Source organism: Dendropsophus ebraccatus, chromosome 2, assembly GCF_027789765.1.
Source record: "Dendropsophus ebraccatus isolate aDenEbr1 chromosome 2, aDenEbr1.pat, whole genome shotgun sequence".
NCBI lineage: Eukaryota > Metazoa > Chordata > Amphibia > Anura > Hylidae > Dendropsophus > Dendropsophus ebraccatus.
This window is the reverse complement of record NC_091455.1, coordinates 10,351,273-10,363,539: the sequence shown is the minus strand read 5'-3', so window position 1 is coordinate 10,363,539 and position 12,267 is coordinate 10,351,273. Positions and strand designations below refer to the sequence as shown.

Here is a 12,267-nt window from a genome sequence, read left to right as displayed (position 1 = left end):
CTACTTGCAAAACAAAAAGGCAAAATTTGCTGAAGTGTCTGAAGATGGAGGAAACGTTCAGGAAGGGAAATCTGCTGCTTATTCTGCGCAGGATGTTGTCAGGGTTTCAATAATTAAAGAGGAACAGCAGAGACGTATTAGCCGAGGAGCGAGCGTGCCGCCGCAACCGCAGAAACCGCTCAGAGTCGGTAAATAGATGAGGTGCCGGCTATCAGAGACGCCTGTCACAGCGCACACAACTATATACTGCCGGCTACCTGGCAATACAAGAGCTCCTCCATATTACACAGAAGAGGAGCCGCCACAATAGTGCACAACGCTGAACAGCCGCCAGATAGTACACCGAAGGAATGGAGAGCACAAAGTAACAGCGAAAACCACTGGGAATCCACAAGACAACATGTAAATTAGCAAGTCACTTGTCCTGACCACTAGGTGGCAGCACTACCAAGCCAAACTTACTGCAAGGGCATAATGAGGAAAAGCACTGCAACAGATACTATCTATATATACCACAGCCACACAGAGTATATACACAAGCACAAGACATGAACTTGCATCCTGTATTATACTCCAGAGCTGCACTCACTATTCTGCTGGTGGGGTCACTGTGTACATACATTACATTACTGATCCTGAGTTACATCCTGTATTATACTCCAGAGCTGCACTCACTATTCTGCTGGTGGGGTCACTGTGTACATACATTACATTACTGATCCTGAGTTACATCCTGTATTATACTCCAGAGCTGCACTCACTATTCTGCTGGTGGGGTCACTGTGTATATACATTACATTACTGATCCTGAGTTACATCCTGTGTTATACTCCAGAGCTGCACTCACTATTCTGCTGGTGGGGTCACTGTGTACATACATTACTGATCCTGAGTTACATCCTGTATTATACTCCAGAGCTGCGCTCACTATTCTGCTGGTGGGATCACTGTGTATATACATTACTGATCCTGAGTTACATCCTTTATTATACTCCAGAGCTGCGCTCACTATTCTGCTGGTGGGGTCACTGTGTACATACATTACTGATCCTGTTACTTTCACCCAACCAGCAGAATTGTGAGCGCAGCTTCGGAGTATAATACAGAATGTAACTGAGGATCAGTAATGTATATACACAGTGACCCCACCAGCAGAATAGTGAGTGCAGCTCTGGAGTATAACACAGGATGTAACTCAGGATCAGTAATGTAATGTATATACACAGTGACCCCACCAGCAGAATAGCGAGTGCAGCTCCAGGGTATAATGCACTGAGGATCAGTTTTGTCATATTGCAGGTGCAGATTATCCCCATAGCAGGTTACATAATCCTCCACGATACAAATCATCCGCCCAGAGCACAGGACGTTGGGAGCTCATTCTCTCCTCATCCAGCTTGGTGTAGACAGATGCCTATAGGCTGAGGACGCCGTGTTGCTGGCAGGTGTGGTGATGCGCCATGACAGCAGCAGACATGCAGAGGATGACAAAACTTTATTACTTCTCAGCCTGTAAACAATACCGCCCCTGATACTGCACATATCCCAGGAGGTAACGCGCTGCGGCTCCACCCTGGACATGAAAGTGCAAGAGATTTGTAATTTACTGCTATTAAAAAAATCTCCAGTCTTCCAGTACTTATTAGCTGCTGTATGTCCTGCAGGAATTGGTAGATTTTCTCCAGTCTGACACAGTGCTCTCTGCTGCCACCTCTGTCCATGTCAGGAACTGTCCAGAGCAGGAGAGGTTTTCTATGAGGATTTGCTGCTGCTCTGGGCAGCTCCTGACATGGACAGAGGTGGCAGCAGAGAAGAGCACTGCTTTAATTTGGGAGAGAGGGAGAGAGAGAGAAGTAAATGAAGTTAATGTGCTTGAGCGGCCGCTCAATGATGTGAGTAAGCACGGGCGGAAAACATGGCCCCAACCCTCAAATCGCACAAGAAATTAGTGAGATTGAGCAAAAGGAGCGGAAGCGGGAAACAAAGTGTGAAATTGTGTTTTCTGCCTCTTACGTGTTCAGAAAAGAATGAGGAGAGAAGAGACAAGACACTGAGTCATTAGGGAGATGGCAGCCATGTCTGTGTGTAGTCGTAGGTAGGGGGCGCTAGAGGGTATACAGGAAGGGACATCCAACACACTAATGCTCCCATCTGGTGCCTCTCCAGACCGTATAGTCCATGGAGGAGGAAACCTCAGGCCCTCCAACTATTGTAAAACTACAACTCCCATCATGCCTCAACAGCCAAAGGCTGCAACAGCTGGAGGGATGAAGCTTCCCCATCCCCAACAACATTTCCAATTGCTGATATTAGAGGACCCATTGTATTCTGTGGCCAACGCACATAAATGAGGTTAAGGACTGTGGGAAGCCTATATATATATATATATATATATATATATATATATATATATATATATATATATATATATATATATATATATATCTATATATATACATACACACATTATATATATATATATATATATATATATATATAAATATAAATATACACACACACAAACATATACACACACACACACACACACACACACAGAATATATAGATAGATAGATAGATAGATAGATAGATAGATAGGAGATAGATAGATAGATAGGAGATAGATAGATAGATAGATAGATAGATAGATAGATAGATAGATAGATAGATAGATAGATAGATCTATCGGCATTTATTACCTGTGGATAAAGAGGTGGATTTGGTTCCCCTTTAAGGAGCTGTTCACAAGAGCAAAAACATATAAAGGAAATAGCAAACGATGACCATTCTCTACCTAGGCGAGCCCTGCAATGTGCAACCTGAAAAGGCTCTTATTACTCCCATGTAAATCAGTTTTCACGTGGGGTACAGGAAGTTTCACCTGTATTGGTCTAATATTACAGAATACTCGTTTTGTTTTTGTTTTCTTTCACATCAACTGATTGAAAATTATACAGATTTGTATTTTACTTCCATTTAAAAATCTCCAGTCTTTCAGTACTTATCAGCTGCTGTATGTCCTGCAGGAAGTGGTATATTCTCTCCAGTCTGACACAGTGCTCTCTGCTGCCACCTCTGTCCATGTCAGGAACTGTCCAGAGCAGCAGCAAATCCCCATAGAAAACCTCTCCTGCTCTGGACAGTTCCTGACATGGACAGAGGTGGCAGCAGAGAGCACTGTGTCAGACTGGAGAGAATACACCACTTCCTGCAGGACATACAGCAGCTGATAAGTATTGGAAGACTGGAGATTTTTAAATAGAATTTACACAAACGTACAACTATGTGACACCAGTTAATTTGAAAGAAAAACTTAATTTTTAATAGCCTATTAAGCCCTTTAAGTGCAGTTTCATATGTAATACCTGCCTCTCCTGTAAGCATGCTCTCTTATTGAAAGAGACAGCAGCGATCAGGATCAGGACTCAATCGCCTCCATAAAAACAGATAAGCGACTCCAGTCTTACTGGGAAACACTTGATATTGTTTGATAACTTGCTGGTGAAATCCTTGGGCCGACATCTGCCAAAGCCAATGAATGATCAAAGACGCTTCCTTTGATCCCAGAAAGCGGCATCATACGTCAGAGGATTGTTACCGAGCGGCAGAAACAACAACAATAGTCACTCAGCACAAGAGCCCTGCGGTGCTGCCATCATCCGGCATTAGCTGTAACATAGATATAACATATATGAAGAGGGGCTGCGTGCTATATGGGCGGAACAGCAACATGTTCTCCTGATCAGTAACGACACTGATCGTACAGAAACCTACAACCCCACAATCCTCAATGGGAATTACCTCCCCAACAATTGTGATAACTCCAGGGGAGCATCGATGAACTACAGATTATCAGGAGACAAAAGTACAAGACAATGGAGGCCTGACCCGGCGTTCCTGTGTTCTCTATGAAAAAGGGGGTAAGCCTTTTCAAAAAAAAAAAAAGGGTCTACCGACGTGTGTGTGTGTGGACGGTAAGGAGAGCCCTTTATACCTTAGCTGTCTAAAGTTGAAGGTGCATAAGGACCTGCAAGAATATAACTACTATAATGAAGGTAATGAGATGTAGAGACCTGCACCGCACTTAATGATGCACAGTATGTGAAGGATCTATGGGTCAGTGTTTAGACCGACAGTGAATGTGGATACGGCTGCTGGACGGGGGTGCAGACTACAGAAGCAAGATATACCAAAGTTCTTGTGTAGAGGAAACGTCCGTCCCAGGACGCGTACACACCTTCCTCTCTCCTCGCAACGTGTGGATACAATAAAGTTGCTAAGCTGAAGCATATGGGTGAGTGCGACTGTTTTCCTCTACACAAGAACTTTGGTATAACTACTATAATACTGCTCCTCTACACAAGAACTTTGGTATAACTACTATAATACTGCTCCTATATACAGGAATATAACTACTATAATACTGCCCCCTATATACAGGAATATAACTACTATAATACTGCTCCTATATACAGGAATATAACTACTATAATACTGCTCCTATATACAAGAATAAAACTACTATAATACTGCTCCTATATACAGGAATATAACTACTATAATACTGCTCCTATATACAAGAATATAACTACTATAATACTGCTCCTATATACAAAAATATAACTACTATAATACTGCTCCTATATACAAGAATATAACTACTATAATACCGCTTCTATATACAGGAATATAACTACTATAATACTGCTCCTATATACAAGAATATAACAACTATAATACTGCTCCTTTATACAGGAATATAACTACTATAATACTGCTCCTATATACAGAAATATAACTACTATAGTACTGCTCCTTTATACAGGAATATAACTACTATAATACTGCTCCTATATACAGAAATATAACTACTATAATATTGCTCCTATATACAGGAATATAACTACTATAATACTGCTCCTATATACAGGAATATAACTACTATAGTACTGCTCCTATATACATGAGTATAACTACTATAATATAACTGCCTCCCATATATGAAATACTGCCCCCTGTGGCTGTATTTCCCCCCCCCCCCCCCCCCCCCCCCCCCCCCGGCCCCCTGTATACCCTCCCCTGGCGATCTCCTGATACGTTACAGCCCTTTAATGCATTGTGGACACTTCTCACATGGAATGTTGCGCGCTCTCTGATTTGTACAAATTTCGCTGTCATCGCTGTGGACTCTAAAGCTGAATTTATAGGACGGTATTTTTCTCGTTTCATGGTTCTTTAAACGCCATTCCATCCGGCTTATGTATAAACCCTCCTCTGGATAACACATTTCTTGTCGGGTCCGTTAGACTCACATCTCGGCTGACACTAATTTCTACTGCGGGAGGTATGAAATAAGTTTCTGCAACAGATACCATGCATATTATTACAACATGAAAGGAGCGGCGCTATTAAGGGCTCAGATTTTCTGCATTTTTTTTTATTGGGGGGGGGGGGGGGGGGGGGGGGGGTCGGTAACAATTTGTTAGCTGTGAAAATGAAAGCCCTCTGCATCCACTTAGATAAGGTGTGTGAGGTGTAATCCTGGACGGATTGCAGGGAGGAGAGGGATGACATTAGTGGGGGATAACCAATATGGCTTCCCTTCCGCGGATTGCCCTTTCCATCTCCTGTGTATCAGGGGGCACAGGGCATCTCGCTGTCCTGGAGAGATAAAACACCAAGTGGAGCCGGCCGCAGGTTTTATTCAAATCAGACGTCACGGCAGCGTCTTAAAAGGTTACCTGGTTTAATTGGTATGCTTTATGGCCGACTCAATTAGGAATAAAAACTACCCCGGCGGCGTACACTTCTCGGCTCGCCAACAGATACTCGGCCTCCATGGCGGTAAACAGTGCGGAGAAGCAGGCCAACCTCTCCAAAAGGAGATAGCAAAAGGGACGCTGGATCTCATCCACTAGTCGGGGTAATTAAAAATAAGTCTTCATTGTTAAAGGGGAAAAAATCTCAATTCTTTCTGTATTTATCAGCTGCTGTATGTCCTGCAGGAAGCGGTGTATTCCTTCCAGTCTGACACAGTGCTCTCTTCTCCCACCTCTGTCCATGTCAGGAACTGTCCAGAGCAGCAGGAAATCTCTATAGAAAACCTCTCCTCATCTGGACAGTTCCTGACATGGACAGAGGTGGCAGCAGAGAGCACTGTGTCAGACTGGAAATAATGCACCACTTCCTGCAGGACATACAGCTGCTGATAAGTACTGGAGATTTTTTAATAGATGTAAATTATAAATCTATACAACTTTTTGGTACCAGTTGAAATAAAAGAAAATTTCTCGCCACAGTACCCCTTTAATACCCCTCATCACCCAAGTGAATGTGATGAATGCCAATCATCCCACCCAGCTCAACTAGTCCTGCAAGAACATGGCTGCCTTCCATTCATAACAAACCAGGAAAGGGAAAAACACAATGTAAACATATAACACCTCCAGTCAGAAAAGCAGTAACACAACATACAACTAGATCCATCATAGACAGAAAGGGGCTTAAACCATTGTGCATGAGAAAATCAACCATTTCTGGACATAATGTAATTTGTATGGCGAGTTCTCTCTGGGCTAGTAGGTGCAGACGTGCTGTTATGAAGCTTCTATTACACAAAAGGCAAGCATGCTCCCCCTACACCCATATAGACATTGGAGGACATTATAGAGGTGTACTGAGCAGTGTAAGATGGAAATGCAAATCTGGAGTGAGAACTAATACTCTATAGACTGTTTGCTTCTGTCTTTTAATGGCTACTTTCCCTTCCTCCTTCACTGACTAGTATAGCCATCATGTAACCTGATCCATTAGTTAGCCCATTGTCCAGTTTAGTTTAACAGGGAAAGGTGAAGCAGGAAAGGAGACAGCTAAAAGGAAAATATTAGCAGATTACAAGTATTTTACCTGCTGTCCTCTCCCTATAGCGTACGGGGCGCACAGGATGAAGTTTCTTTACCTGCATCCTCGTCGCCGTTTCCTTGCTATCAGGATTTTTATCACTATGCTAATTTGGCATTTTGTTGCACTGGGGGCGCGGCTACCAGCCAGCCGGGTGACATCAGTGCACCGGGGGAGGTAGCCCCGCCCACAGTGCATCAATGCCTAAATTAGCATAGTGATTATACTCTGAATGACACAGCAACAGTGACGAGGACGAAGGCAAGAGACACCATCATCGGCACCCCATGTTCTATAGGGAGATATCAGCAGGTTAAGATACCTCTAACCAGCTAATAGTTTCCCTCTAAGGCTGAGTTCACACTGCGTTTTTGCAATCTGTTCTTTTTTCATCCGTTTTTTTTTTGCAAAAAACGGATGATAAAAACGGATGCACTTGTGTTTTGATCCGTTTTTCCATTGACTTTCATTGTAAAAAAAAACGGATCAAAACGGATCCGTTTTTTTAACGGACACAAAAGTAGTGTCAGCTACGTTTTTGTGTCCGTAAAAAAAAAAAAAACTGATCCGTTTTGATCTGTTTTTTTTACAATGGAAGTCAATTGGAAAACGGATCAAAACGGATGCACACAAATGCATCAGTTTTTTCCATCCGTTTTTTGCAAAAAAAAAAAAAACGGATTGCAAAAATGCAGTGTGAACCCAGCCTAAGCGGAGAAGATATATCTGAAAGGCTTAAAATGTAACTTTTTTTTTTTTTTTTTTTTTGCAGAAATCAGCAGTATAAGCGATTTTAAGAAACTCTATAATAGGTTTTATTAGGCAAAAAACCCTCTTTCTGTGCTCAAAAAGCAATTTCCCAGCCTCCCCCCCTTAATTCTCATCTGTTCATTATCAGGCAAATCTGTCTTCATTACAGAGAAGCCAGTGAAGACGGGTTCTGCTGTGTCCATTATATCCTATGGAGGGGGGAGGGGTCGAGGGAGATGAGGGAGCAGGAAGAGGTGACATGAAGGTCAGCTGTTTGTAGACTTTCTGGGCACCTAAAGTCTGGGCACCTAGCGGTCAGAAAGGTCAGTGCTTATCTAGGAACTTGCTGAGAGAAAATTGCAGGGTGTTGTGCTGTGTAGGACTCCTTCGTGCTCACTCACTCCTCTCAGCCCCTCCCTTCTCCATAGAGCATAATGGACACAGAAATCCTGCTTCTTCTGTAGTGGGGGGGGGGGGGGGGGGGAGGTAGGAAAACAGCTTTTTGAGGTACAGAAGGGAATTCTTTTGCTAAATAAAACCTATTACAGAGTTTTCTTTGTACTATTGGTATTTATTGTTTTCAGAAAAATGACCCTGAAATGACAAATACGCTTCAAGATATATGGAAAAGCTACAATTCCCCTGTCAAAAAAATACAGTTTCCATCATGCCAGGAATTGTAGTTTTGTAACAGCTGGAGGGCCGTAGAGGGGGCACAGATGGAAAGTAACCATATCATAACCTACACTGAAGTCAAATGAAAACCTCATTATGTAAAGACCCCCGCAATGGGACAAGGGGGCAACAAGGGTCTAACAAGGCTCAAGATGTCAAAAATTCTTCGTCTTGCCCACAGTAATATTTATAGGTTCTGGGTCCAGATACATTTACAGTGGAATTTCCAACAGATCTTCACAGTCTCTGCACCATACACAAGATGAGATCACCCTGGTTAAAGGGGATCGAACTGCCCTGTATAGGAACAGATCCAGCATAGCCCTAAGCCAGGGGTATAATGACTGTCAGGCACTCAGATGAGTGTTACCTCACACTCCCATCACACAGGGCACAGCATACAACGTGTCCTTACCTCACAGCAGGAGAACTCCCTCTCGGACGGGTGGGCGGCAGGCGCTTCTCGTAATGAAGATCAACTCCACTGGAATCTAAGATAAAACCATAGACGACCATTAGGAGTGGGGATCATTCTATGTGGTATAATGGTGCCACCCCTCCCATGTATTCTCTGTAGTGTTATAAGATGGTAACTTAGAAAACTTACAGACAAAATGTTCTAATCACAAGTTCGGTGTTGGGGCGTAGATACTGGTGGCACGGTCCACCGCCCGGTTCCTGTCCATCTGCCTGTGTGCTAAACCTGGACTGGTCAGCTCACTAAGGGTGTCCACAGATCTCCAGCGCAGTTGAGTATACAGCAGAGCCTCTCATGCATGCTTGAGAAAGGCTCAGCTATATGTATATAGCGTGAAAGGTGTTGCGAGGTAATAAGTTATTATACAGGACTTGTTTCTGTGACGGCTATTGGTTGCGCTTATTTCCCATGCAGTTTTTGGGTCTGTATACTCACCTGCGCTGGAGATCTGTGCACACCCTTAAAGAGCTGACTGGTCCAGGTTCAGCACACATTTTCTGGCACTGACCGACATTGGTGGAGGTCTACCATACACCATATGTGTCAAACCATATGTGTTAGGCCTGCTCGAAACACTAGATGGGGACACAGCAGACCGGGGGGGACCAGTTCACAGATATCAGGTGACTAATATCAGATGAAGACATTGGGAGACTGTTTGGAAAATGGACCTGATCACTGGTATACGCCGGCGCCGACCTGGGGATACGTTAAACTCGCTGAACTGTTCAGGTTAGACAATGTTCTCCAAACCAGAAGGCTCATTATTTAACTGCCAGAGGGTGGAGAAGCTTCATGCGCCCCTAGGGCTGCCAGGAAAGCATGGATACAGCCTATGGCCTATAGCGAACTTCTCCTGACGCAGAGCGTTCGGGGTTTGGAGAACTTTTGCAAACCCAAAACAGCCTGGCAGCAGGTGACCTGTCCCAAGAAAGTTCACCGCAAAGATCACAGTCCCATAAAGAGTCAATAAAACGGTGGACAAGCATGCAAGATGCCAAACCATTCACCTGGGGGACAACTGACATCAGTAAGCCTAACCGGTGGGGTCCCAGTAGTCAGATCCCCCCACTAACCAGCTAGTGATCACCTATCCAGTGAAGACAAAAAAAATCTTGTCATACCCCCTTCCTATCCTACATGAAACCTACATGATACATGTCATATTTAAAGGGGCTATTCACAAAAAAAAAAAAAAAGTGAGGAGATGGTGGAGAGGGTGGAACGTTTCGCCAATCGGGGGATGATGGGTGATGTCATTCAGGTCTACATGATTGATGTGAGTGCTAAGGAGCCAGAAACGTATCAACGTCTCAAAGGGGTTATTCAGGGTTAGAAAGAGGACAGTAGCTTTCTTACAAAAAGAGCGCCCCCCTGTCCTCAGGTTGTTAGAGGTATTGATACTTGACATTTTGTAACAGGTAACAGAGTGACTTATTTGGCTTCATCTTTCAGCCTCCAATAGAAGAAAACATGGATGACAATAAAGAGGTTGTTCACGAAAAAAATATTCTTTCAAATCAACTGGTGTCAGAAAATTATATAGATTTGTAATTTACTCCTACTAAAAAAAAAATCTCCAGTCTTTCAGTACTTATCAGCTAATGTATGTCCTGCAAAAAGTGGTGAATTCTATCCAGTCTGACACAGTGCTGTCTGCTGCCACCTATGTCCATGTCAGGAATTGTCCAGGAACCTCTCCTGCTCTCCAGACTGTAAAGATTACCCAGCTTCCTGCAGGACATACAGCAGCTGATGAGTACTGGAAGACTGGAGATTTTAAAATAGAAGTAAATCACACATCTATATAACTTTCTGACCCCAGTTGATTTGAAGACATTTTTCTCGCTCTGGAGTTCTCCTTTATAGTAAATAGAGATGAGTAGTAATACCACAAAACCAACGGAGAACAGGAAATTATCGCTCCGTGTAATAGAGACAATGATCAGCTGACAAAACAATGATCGTTGTCTGACAAGACAATGATCAACTGATCAGGTGAAGACCTAAAATCATTGGCCACCGATCGGGCATTGTTACGTGTAATAGCTACATTATGATCACTGCAGCAAGATGCCAGAACTCATGAATATACAACAGTGTCCGGACATCATTTATTACCCTGGAAAAAAAAAACATGATTCCCTGGAGGACTCGCTATCGCCCCGCATGTAAATAGCCAATTCCTCAGGAAAAGAACGACGGGGGGAAGTTTTCAGAAAGTTTCCTAAACTTTTTCCGATAAGGTTATCATGCACGGAGCTGGGGCTTACTGTAGGGAGGATTCACTGCCGGACACATTTGCCTCCCCCCCCCCCCCCAGAACTTTCTTGCAAATGAATGAGAGCTGGGGGGCGGGAATGAAGCTCACTCTTCCATATCTGTGACTTCTCAGGAACACGGACAGTGGTTAGAGCCGGCGCCTCGGAGGAAAGAGGCATCTGCTGGAAGATTAGCTCCACGGGGGAGTCAGGGTCGCTCTCCGCCAGGACGAGGTGGTGTACAGAGAAGCTACAGGTTTTGTGAACATTTAATGAGGGGGTGTGCAGAATATATAACATATATGTAAGAAGAAGCAGCTTGTAACCAGAGGAATAAAATCAGACACTATAATAGGAGACCAGAGTTAAGGCCCTATTACACGAAACGATTATCAGCCGTATTCAGCCAATAATCGTCTTGTGTAAGGGTGGGTTCACACTCTCCACCCGTCCCATAGACACCATTCTATGCACCGGCAGATTCGGCATTCTGCCCAAAGAACTGACATGTCAATTCTTTCGGTGAATAGAGGAATCGGGCCGCCCATAGAATGGTGTCTATGCAGACAGCGGAAAGGCGTGGGGCCGTGAACGGGTATGAGCTACGGAATCAGTCGGAAAAACGCTGCTCGGGTTCCGCAGTCTAAACCTACCCTTATAGGAGACAACGATCAGCTGTGATGAACAATGTCGGCTGAATGACGTCTTTCAACCTTTTGAAAGACAAACAACTAAGGTAGCGACAATCTTGCTGCCTTTACTCCGTGGAATAGGAGCGGTGGCAGCAGACCACTGCTATCTTCTATGGGCTGACCGGACGATCCAGCGATCACCCAGGCCACTACCCCATAGCTCCCTGTGGCCCCCCTGGCTCTTACCTAGTCACTGCCAACACGTGTAATCTCACCGGCAGTGATCGGGGAACGAGGAGCAGGCGCACGCCGACAGCGCTCTTTGCTCCTCTGCATCGCCCCCTGTAAAGGGGCATTAGGAGGCCATATTGCAATAATTCTTCATCATTGGTAAGAAGCTTTTATGGTGATCATAAGATCCACTCATGTTCTCAAGATCACAGGGAATCCACTGCAGACCAAACACTCGCTCTTCGCAAGTTCTTGGATACTGAACATTTTTTTTATACAGGTAACAGTGAGACTATAATTTTTTGGCTTGATCTTTCATCCTCAGATAGAAGAAAACATAG

The 12,267-nt window shown here is 43.9% G+C and overlaps 1 protein-coding gene across 7 annotated transcripts in view; it reads right to left on the bottom strand.

Annotated features, from left to right (window-relative positions):
- The window catches only part of TSNARE1 (t-SNARE domain containing 1), a 204,077-nt gene that overhangs the window by 171,028 nt on the left and 20,782 nt on the right, over positions 1-12,267 (bottom strand). For all 7 annotated transcript variants that reach the window (XM_069957022.1, XM_069957021.1, XM_069957023.1 and 4 more), the window contains exon 2: positions 8,740-8,815. The gene's annotated coding sequence lies outside the window, so the exon portion shown is untranslated. The remainder of the gene's footprint in view (positions 1-8,739; positions 8,816-12,267) is intronic.